Genomic DNA, 10,963 nt, shown 5'->3' on the forward strand with positions numbered 1-10,963 from the left:
TTCTTTAAGACCCTCTTTCTACCGTGGTATAAGCAGGGGAGAGTCCGTGGAGCTTCCCCTCAGCGGTGCTGTGGAGAAAATGGTGCTGGTGAGTGCTGAGGGAGAAGCCCCACCCCCTCAGCGACGGGCTTCTGTCCCGCTCAAATATAGTAAAAAAATGGCGGGGGCTCTTATATATATATATACAGTGCCTAGCTGCATATATATTTATTTTGCCAAAGAGAGGTCTATATTGCTGCCCAGGGCGTCCCCCCTGAGCCCTTCACCCTTACACTGACTGCCGTGTGTGAGGTGTATGGGAGCAATGGAGCACAGCTTTACTGCTGTGCGTTACCTCAGTGAAGATCATGAAGTCTTCCGCCGCCTCTGAAGTCTTCTTTTCTTCTCATACTCACCCGGCTTCTATCTTCCGGCTCTGCGAGGGGGACGGCGGCGCGGCTCTGGGACGGACGGCGAGGGTGAGACCTGCGTACCGATCCCTCTGGAGCTAATGCTGTACAGTAGCCTAAGAAGCAGAGCCTATCAACTCACAGAAGTAGGTGTGCATCTCTCCCCTCCGCCCCTCGATGCAGGGAGTCTGTTGCCAGCAGGCTCCCTGAAAATAAAAAAATCTAACAAATATACTTTCTGTCAGGAAACTCAGGAGAGCTCCCTGAAAAGCACCCAGTCTCCTCTGGGCACAGTAGTAAACTGAGGTCTGGAGGAGGGGCATAGAGGGAGGAGCCAGTGCACACCCAGATCTAAAGTCTTTCTTTAAGTGCCCATGTCTCCTGCGGAGCCCGTCTATCCCCCATGGTCCTTACGGAGTCCCCAGCATCCTCTAGGACGTAAGAGAAAAATTATGCTGGCAGAAAAATCCAATTGAGTGATTAAACAGCTCCAGAGCTGCTCTGTAAGGCAAGTAAAAGGGTGTGGGCCCTGCAGCACTACCTGTAGTTTGCATTGTGCATTGGAAGCCTAGTTTGCTGTCTGTTTCCACTTCTTTTTTCTTGAGCCCCTCCCGTCTATACCCTTGTGCACTATCCTGACTTCTCCTCCCGTCTGCTTACTTTGTGCCTTCCAATGCACAATGCAAACTACAGGTAGTGCTGCAGGGCCCACACCCTTTTACTTGCCTTACAGAGCAGCTCTTGAGCTGTTACAGTGCCCAGCTGCTGCAAGAAATCAGCGTGAATGCTTCAGGGGCTGGGGCATGGCCAACATGAGCCCCACACCGAAGGAGGGTGGGGGTGTTTAATGCGAACTAGGGGTCTCGCACAATGCGAACTACAGGTAGTGCTGCAGGGCCCACACCCTTTTACTTGCCTTACAGAGCAGCTCTGGAGCTGTTACAGTGCCCAGCTGCTGCAAGAAATCAGCTTGAATGCTTCAGGGGCTGGGGCATAGCCAACATGAGCCCCACACCGACGGAGGGTGGAGGTGTTTAATGCAAACTAGGGGTCATCCAAGTGCCGCAAAAGGCCGCCATGCCCTGCACGCCCCTTTTCTCTTTTCATATGCAGACGAGGGTTGAAGCCAACTTTGACCCACTGCTTGGATGACATCGCCATATGCAAATCCATCTGCTGCAGGCCTTCCCCCAGGAATGCTTGCACTAGTTGTTGCATTTGGTTTGTTGTTTGGGGGTGCTTCAGTATTAGGCAGCCTTCTGCCCTCCCATGTTCATCTGAAAATATGTGTTCTCCCTGCAGTTGTTGTCCCCAGATGAGAGTTCCCTTGTGCTGCCTCAGTTGAATCTCCTTTACTTGACAGAGATGTGCCTGAGCAGCGGCCCTCCCCAGCCCTATCCCAAATCATACTTATTTTGCATAGGAGATACCATGGTCATGAAGACTGTTCTCCCAGGGTGCGGTTCATTCATTGCATTCTGGGTATGCTGACCCCTGTGATTTCCCCAAATGTGGGAAACTCGACTGCATTATTTAATGCGAACTAGGGGTCATCCAAGCACCGCAAAAGGCCGCCATGCCCTGCATACCCCTTTTCTCTTTTCATAAGCAGACGAGGTTTGAAGCCAACTTTGACCCACTGCTTGGATGACATCACTTGCTGCCTTTCCAATGAAGCAAGTTTAATTTAATAATAGGTGAAAAACCATCCCTACAAAGGTGTTAATCAGATACTTGGCTTTGTGGACACTTTTCAGAGCACAAATTTGTTAGCATAAAAATAAAGCCAGAAAATGAAGAGCTGTTTAATCACTCAATTGGATTTTTCTGCCAGCATATTTCTTTTTCTCTGCAACCCACTGCTAAATTGTGCTTCGTGGCTGTTTTTTTTATAAAATCACTTAATCAAATCTAACTCTGATTACATCAGAGAAGGCCAGGTACCCTACACCATAAGAGGTGGTTTGAAATTTTTACTTGTCTACTTAAAGATCACCAAAATCTGATAACGAGGTCAATTACGTCCCTAGGTGGGATTGAACCACCAACCTTTTGGTTAACAACTGAACACGCTAACTGTTTGCGCCTCAGAGACACTTTGCAAAAGTACATACTGACAAAGGTTAATAAGCATTCATCTAGAACGTTTCCTAGAAAAACTTTAAAAAGTCAATAATCTGGAGAGTTTTTGTAAGATGTTCCTTCCATCAACCAATGAAGAAACACATTGGTACTTTCCCATGATGAGTGAGTGCTTCAGGATCTCTTGCACTTACATGTGCAGCAAAGGACTACAATGGAAGCATGCTGGGCCTATAACCCAGAGGTAGGCAGATTGCAACTGTCCTCTGCTATATGCATTTTTTTTGTTAATTAAAGTAATCCAAAACTGGGATTGATATTTTGGCTCTTTTATTTTTACTTAAAGTACAATAACTTTTACTGTTTTAATTTGTTTTAATAGTATATTGACAGTATTGTTTTCTTTCAAAAATCCACTTAATTTTCTTTACCCTATTATTAAAATGGTAATTGACAAAAACAAACTACATTGTCACCAGAAGAGCAATACAAAATGTACAAGTGATATATTAAAATCATCTTTTCAGCTTGAATTTCAATGATGCATTGAGGTAACGATTTTGTGAGAAACATCTTCACCCTTAAATAAAGATTTTCTTAATTCCCTACCTGTGTGCTAATTAGATATCACCTTGTTTTCACATTAAACAGACTTTCACATGAGAAAGCAGCAAGGATGCAGTGGCGTTAATGTTTCCTGGTGTCAACCTGTATTATTTCAGTAGACATTGAAATGAGGATGCATCTTGCTGCCTTTCCAATGAAGCAAGTTTAATTTAGTAATAGGTTAAAAACCATCCCTACAAAGGTGTTAATCAGAGACTTGGCTTTGTGGACACTTTTCAGAGAACAAATTTGTTAGCATAAAAATAAAGCCAGAAAATGAAGAGCTGTTTAATCACTCAATTGGATTTTTCTGCCAGCATTTTTCTTTTTCTCTGCAACCCACTGCTAAATTGTGCTTCCTAGCTGTTTTTTTTATAAAATCACTTAATCAAATCTAACTCTGATTACATCAGAGAAGGCCAGGTACCCTACACCATAAGAGGGGGTTTGAAATTTTGACTTGTCTACTTAAAGATCACCGAAATCTGATAACAAGGTCAATTACGTCCCTGGGTGGGATTGAACCACCAACCTTTTGGTTAATAGCCTTATACACTAACTGATTGCGCCACAGCGACACTTTTCAAAAGTACATACTGACAAAGGCTAATAAGCATTCATCTAGAACGTTTCCTAGAAACATTTTAAAAAGTCAATAATGTGGAGAGTTTTTGTAAGATGTTTCTTCCATCAACCAATGAAGAAACACATTGGTACTTTCCTATGATGAGTGAGTGCTTCAGGATCTCTTGCACTTACATGTGCAGCAGAGTACTGTAATGGAAGCATGCTGGGTCCATAACCCAGAGGTAGGCAGATTGAAACTATCCTCTGCTATATGCATTGTTTTTATTAATTAAAGTAATCCAAAACTGGGATTGATATTTTTGCTCTTTTATTTTTACTTAAAGTACAATAACTTTTACCATTTTAATTTGTTTTAATAGTATATTGACAGTATTGTTTTCTTTCAAAAATCCAATTAATTTTCTTTACCCGATTATTAAAATGGTAATTGACAAAAACAATCTACATTGTCACCAGAAGAGCAGTACAAAATGTACAAGTGATATATTAAAATCATCTTTCCAGCTTGAATTTCAATGATGCCTTGGTGCAACAATTTTGTGAGAAACATCTTCACCCATAAAGAAAGATTTTCTTAATTCCTTACCTGTGTGCTGATTAGATATCACCTTGTTTTCACATTAAACAGACTTCCCCATGAGGAAGCAGCAAGGATGCAGTGACGTTTATGTTTCCTGGTGTCAACCTGTATTATTTCAGTAGACATTGAAATGAGGATGCATCTTGCTGCCTTTCCAATGAAGCAAGTTTAATTCAGTAATAGGTGAAAAACCATTCCTACAAAGGTGTTAATCAGAGACTTGGCTTTGTGGACACTTTTCAGAGAGCAAATTTGTTAGCATAAACATAAAATCAGAAAATGAAGAGCTGTTTAATCACTCAATTGGACTTTTCTGCCAGCATAATTTTTTTTCTCTGCAACCCACTGCTAAATTGTGCTTCCTAGCTGTTTTTTATAAAATCACTTAATCAAATCTAATTCTGATTACATCAGAGAAGGCCGGGTACCCTACACCATAAGAGGGGGTTTGAAATTTTGACTTGTCTACTTAAAGATCACCAAAATCTGATAACAAGGTCTATTACGTCCCTGGGTGGGATTGAATCACCAACCTTTAGGTTAATAGCCATACACACTAACTGATTGCGCCACAGCGACACTTTGCAAAAGTACATACTGACAAAGGCTAATAAGCATTCATCTAGAACGTTTCCTAGAAAAACTTTAAAAAGTCAATAATCTGGAGAATTTTTGTAAGAAACACATTGGTACATTCCCATGATGAGTGAGTGCTTCAGGATCTCTTGCACTTACATGGGCTATTAACCAAAAGGTTCCCACCCAGTGATGTAATTGACCTTGTGATCAGATTTTGGTGATCTTTAAGTAGACAAGTCAAAATTTCAAACCCCCTCTTATGGTGTAGGGTACCTGGCCTTCTCTGACGTAATCAGAGTTAGATTTAATTAAGGTGCACAAGGGAATAGAAGGGAGCGGTTTAAGAAAAGAGAAGTGGAAACAGACAGCAAACTAGGCTGGAGAGAGACCTGAGACAAAGAGATCTGATATACGAGAGCCGACCAGGGGAAACACAAATTATGCAGTCAAGTTTCCCACATTTGGGGAAATCGCAGGAGCAGCACACCCAGAGTGCAATGGGTGAGCCTTTCCCTGGGAGAAGCACCTTCCTGATCATAGTATCTCACCTGGCAGGTAAGTAGGAGTTGGGCTAGTGCTGGGGAGGGTCGCTGCTCGGGTACCCCCCTGTCAAGTGAAGGAGATCCAACTGAGGCAGCACAAGGGAACTCTCGAAAGAAGAACAAGGCTAGAGGAAGATCTGAGACAAAGAAATCTGACTTTTACCAGAGCTGACCAGAGGAAAGCACAAACACAGTACCCCACTACCACCAGGAAACATTAACGCCACTGCATCCTTGCTGCTTTCTCATGTGGAAGTCTATTTAATGTGAAAACAAGGTGATATCTAATTAGCACACAGAAAATAAAATTAAGTGAATTTTTGAAAGAAAACAATACTGTCAATATACTATTAAAACAAATTAAAATGGTAAAAGTTATTGTACTTTAAGTAAAAATAAAAGAGCAAAAATATCAATCCCAGTTTTGGATTACTTTAATTAACAAAAAAAATGCATATAGCAGAGGATAGTTTCAATCTTTCTACCTCTGGGTTATGGGCCCAGCATGCTTCCATTGCAGTACTCTGCTGCACATGTAAGTGCAAGAGATCCTGAAGCACTCACTCATCATGGGAAAGTACCAATGTGTTTCTTCATTGGTTGATGGCAGAAACATCTTACAAAAACACTCCAGATTATTGACTTTTTAAAGTTTTTCTAGGAAACGTTCTAGATGATTGTTTATTAGCCTTTGTCAGTATGTAATTTTGCAAAGTGTCGCTGTGGCGCAATCAGTTAGTGTGTATGGCTATTAACCAAAAGGTTGGTGGTTCAATCCCACCCAGGGATGTAATTGACTTTGTTATCAGATTTTGGTGATCTTTAAGTAGACAAGTCAAAATTTCAAACCCCCTGTTATGGTGTTAGGTATTTAGACTTCTCTGATGTAATCAGAGTTAGATTTGATTCAGTGATTTTATAAAAACAGCTAGGAAGCACAATTTAGCAGTGGGTTGCAGAGAAAAAGAAATATGCTGGCAAAAAAATCCAATTGAGTGATTAAACAGCTCTTGGATGGTTTTTCACCTATTACTAAATTAAACTTGCTTCATTGGAAAGGCAGCAAGATGCATCCTCATTTCAATATCTACTGAAATAATACAGGTTGACACCAGGAAACATTAACGCCACTGCATCCTTGCTGCTTTCTCATGTGGAAGTCTGTTTAATGTGAAAACAAGGTGATATCTAATTAGCACACAGGTAAGGAATTAAGAAAATCTTTATTAAAGGGTGAAGATGTTTCTCACAAAATCGTTGCCCCAATGCATCATTGAAATTCAAGCTGGAAAGATGATTTTAATATATCACTTGTACATTTTGTATTGCTCTTCTGGTGACAATGTAGTTTGTTTTTGTCAATTACCATTTTAATAATCGGGTAAAGAAAATTAATTGGATTTTTGAAAGAAAACAATACTGTCAATATACTATTAAAACAAATTAAAATGGTAAAAGTTATTGTACTTTAAGTAAAAATAAAAGAGCAAAAATATCAATCCCAGTTTTGGATTACTTTAATTAACAAAAAAAAATGCATATAGCAGAGGATAGTTTCAATCTGCCTACCTCTGGGTTATGGACCCAGCATGCTTCCATTACAGTACTCTGCTGCACATGTAAGTGCAAGAGGTCCTGAAGCACTCACTTATCATGGGAAAGTTCCAATGTGTTTCTTCATTGGTTGATGGAAGAAACATCTTACAAAAACTCTCCACTTTATTGACTTTTTAAAATGTTTCTAGGAAACGTTCTAGATGAATGCTTATTAGCATTTGTCAGTATGTACTTTTGCAAAGTGTCGCTGTGGCGCAATCAGTCTGTGTGTATGGTTATTAACCAAAAGGTTGGTGGTTCAATCCCACCCAGGGACGTAATTGACCTTGTTATCAGATTTTGGTGATCTTTAAGTAGACAAGTCAAAATTTCAAACCCCCTGTTATGGTGTAGGGTACCTGGCCTTCTCTGATGTAATCAGAGTTAGATTTGATTCAGTGATTTTATAAAAACAGCTAGGAAGCACAATTTAGCAGTGAGTTGCAGAGAAAAAGAAATATGCTGGCAAAAAAATCCAATTGAGTGATTAAACAGCTCTTCATTTTCTGGCTTTATTTTTATGCTAACAAATTTGTTCTCTGAAAAGTGTCCACAAAGCCAAGTCTCTGATTAACACCTTTGTAGGGATGGTTTTTCACCTATTACTAAATTAAACTTGCTTTATTGGAAAGGCAGCAAGATGCATCCTCATTTCAATGTCTACTGAAATAATACAGGTTGACACCAGGAAACATTAACGCCACTGCATCCTTGCTGCTTTCGCATGTGGAAGTCTGTTTAATGTGAAAACAAGGTGATATCTAATTAGCACACAGGTAAGGAATTAAGAAAATCTTTATTTAAGGGTGAAGATGTTTCTCACAAAATCGTTGCCCCAATGCATCATTGAAATTCAAGCTGGAAAGATGATTTTAATATATCACTTGTACATTTTGTATTGCTCTTCTGGTGACAATGTAGTTTGTTTTTGTCAATTACCATTATAAAAATAGGGTAAAGAAAATTAAGTGGATTTTTGAAAGAAAACAATACTGTCAATATACTATTAAAACAAATTAAAATGGTAAAAGTTATTGTACTTTAAAGTAAAAATAAAAGAGCAAAAATATCAATCCCAGTTTTGGATTACTTTAATTAACAATAAAAAATGCATATAGCAGAGGATAGTTTCAATCTGCCTACCTCTGGGTTATGGGCCCAGCATGTTTCCAATGCAGTACTCTGCTGCACATGTAAGTGCAAGAGATCCTGAAGCACTCACTCATCATGGGAAAGTACCAATGTGTTTCTTCGTTGGTTGATGGAAGAAACATCTTACAAAAACTCTCCAGATTATTGACTTTTTAAAGTTTTTCTAGGAAACGTTCTAGATGAATGCTTATTAGCCTTTGTCAGTATGTAAGTTTGCAAAGTGTCTCTGTGGCGCAATCGGTTAGTGTGTTTGGTTATTAATCAAAGGGTTGGTGGTTCAATCCCACCCAGGGATGTAATTGACCTTGTTATCAGATTTTGGTGATCTTTAAGTAGACTAGTCAAAATTTCAAACCCCCTCTTATGGTGTAGGGTACCTGGCCTTCTCTGATGTAATCAGAGTTAGATTTGATTAAGTGATTTTATAAAAAAACAGCTAGGAAGCACAATTTAGCAGTGGGTTGCAGAGAAAAAGAAATATGCTGGCAGAAAAATCCAATTGAGTGATTAAACTGCTCTTCATTTTCTGGCTTTATTTTTATGCTAACTAATTTGTTCTCTGAAAAGTGTCCACAAAGCCAAGTGTCTGATTAACATCTTTGTAGGGATGGTTTTTCACCTATTACTAAATTAAACTTGCTTCATTGGAAAGGCAGCAAGATGCATCCTCATTTCAATATCTACGGAAATAATACAGGTTGACACCAGGAAACATTAACGCCACTGCATCTTTGCTGTTTTCTCATGTGGAAGTCTGTTTAATGTGAAAACAAGGTGATATCTAATTAGCACACAGGTAAGGAATTAAGAAAATCTTTATTTAAGGGTGAAGATGTTTCTCACAAAATCGTTGCCCCAATGCATCATTGAAATTCAAGCTGGAAAGATGATTTTAATATATCACTTGTACATTTTGTATTGCTCTTCTGGTGACAATGTAGTTTGTTTTTGTCAATTACCATTTTAATAATCGGGTAAAGAAAATTAATTGGATTTTTGAAAGAAAACAATACTGTCAATATACTATTAAAACAAATTAAAATGGTAAAAGTTATTGTACTTTAAGTAAAAATAAAAGAGCACAAATATCAATCCCAGTTTTGGATTACTTTAATTAACAAAAAAAATGCATATAGCAGAGGATAGTTTCAATCTGCCTACCTCTGGGTTATGGACCCAGCATGCTTCCATTACAGTACTCTGCTGCACATGTAAGTGCAAGAGATCCTGAAGCACTCACTCATCATGGGAAAGTACCAATGTGTTTCTTCATTGGTTGATGGAAGAAACATCTTACAAAAACTCTCCAGATTATTGACTATTTAAAGTTTTTATAGGAAACGTTCTAGATGAATGCTTATTAGCCTTTGTCAGTAAGTACTTTTGCAAAGTGTCGCTGTGGCTCAATCAGTTAGTGTGTATGGCTATTAACCAAAAGGTTGGTGGTTCAACCCCACCCAGGGACATAATTGACCTTGTTATCAGATTTTGTTGATCTTTAAGTAGACAAGTCAAAATTTCGAAAACCCCTGTTATGGTGTAGGGTACCTGGCCTTCTCTGATGTAATCAGAGTTAGATTTGATTCAGTGATTTTATAAAAACAGCTAGGAAGCACAATTTAGCAGTGGGTTGCAGAGAAAAAGAAATATGCTGGCAAAAAAATCCAATTGAGTGATTAAACAGCTCTTCATTTTCTGGCTTTATTTTTATGCTAACAAATTTGTTCTCTGAAAAGTGTCCACAAAGCCAAGTATCTGATTAACATCTTTGTAGGGATGGTTTTTCACCTATTACTAAATTAAACTTGCTTCATTGGAAAGGCAGCAAGATGCATCCTCATTTCAATATCTACTGAAATAATACAGGTTGACACCAGGAAACATTAACGCCACTGCATCCTTGCTGCTTTCTCATGTGGAAGTCTGTTTAATGTGAAAACAAGGTGATATCTAATTAGCACACAGGTAAGGAATTAAGAAAATCTTTATTTAAGGGTGAAGATTTTTCTCACAAAATCGTTGCCCCAATGCATCATTGAAATTCAAGCTGGAAAGATGATTTTAATATATCACTTGTACATTTTGTATTGCTCTTCTGGTGACAATGTAGTTTGCTTTTGTCAATTACCATTTTAATAATCGGGTAAAGAAAATTAATTGGATTTTTGAAAGAAAACAATACTGTCAATATACTATTAAAACAAATTAAAATGGTAAAAGTTATTGTACTTTAAGTAAAAATAAAAGAGCAAAAATATCAATCCCAGTTTTGGATTACTTTAATTAACAAAAAAAATGCATATAGCAGAGGATAGTTTCAATCTGCCTACCTCTGGGTTATGGACCCAGCATGCTTCCATTACAGTACTCTGCTGCACATGTAAGTGCAAGAGATCCTGAAGCACTCACTCATCATGGGAAAGTACCAATGTGTTTCTTCATTGGTTGATGGAAGAAACATCTTACAAAAACTCTCCACATTATTGACTTTTTAAAATGTTTCTAGAAATCGTTCTAGATGAATGCGTATTAGTCTTTGTCAGTAAGTACTTTTGCAAAGTGTCGCTGTGGCGCAATCAGTTAGTGTGTGAGGCTATTAACCAAAAGGTTGGTGGTTCAATCCCACCCAGGGACTTAATTGACCTTGTTATCAGATTTTGGTGATCTTTAAGTAGACAAGTCAAAATTTCAAACCCCCTGTTATGGTGTAGGGTACCTGGCCTTCTCTGATGTAATCAGAGTTAGATTTGATTTAGTGATTTTATAAAAACAGCTAGGAAGCACAATTTAGCAGTGAGTTGCAGAGAAAAAGAAATATGCTGGCAAAAAAAATCCAATTGAGTGATTAA

The 10,963-nt window shown here is 38.6% G+C and overlaps 1 non-coding gene and 1 pseudogene across 1 annotated transcript; one reads left to right on the top strand and one right to left on the bottom strand.

The window, feature by feature from the left end:
* The first annotated feature begins 1,795 nt into the window (after positions 1-1,795).
* LOC134995914 (U1 spliceosomal RNA) lies at positions 1,796-1,974 on the top strand (annotated as a pseudogene).
* A 3,252-nt stretch (positions 1,975-5,226) lies between these two features.
* On the bottom strand, positions 5,227-5,387 carry LOC134996403 (U1 spliceosomal RNA). The gene has a single exon (XR_010199103.1). It is a non-coding gene; the product is annotated as a U1 spliceosomal RNA (small nuclear RNA).
* Positions 5,388-10,963: the final 5,576 nt, after the last annotated feature.

This window comes from Pseudophryne corroboree, unplaced genomic scaffold (assembly GCF_028390025.1).
Source record: "Pseudophryne corroboree isolate aPseCor3 unplaced genomic scaffold, aPseCor3.hap2 scaffold_142, whole genome shotgun sequence".
NCBI classification, from domain to species: domain Eukaryota; kingdom Metazoa; phylum Chordata; class Amphibia; order Anura; family Myobatrachidae; genus Pseudophryne; species Pseudophryne corroboree.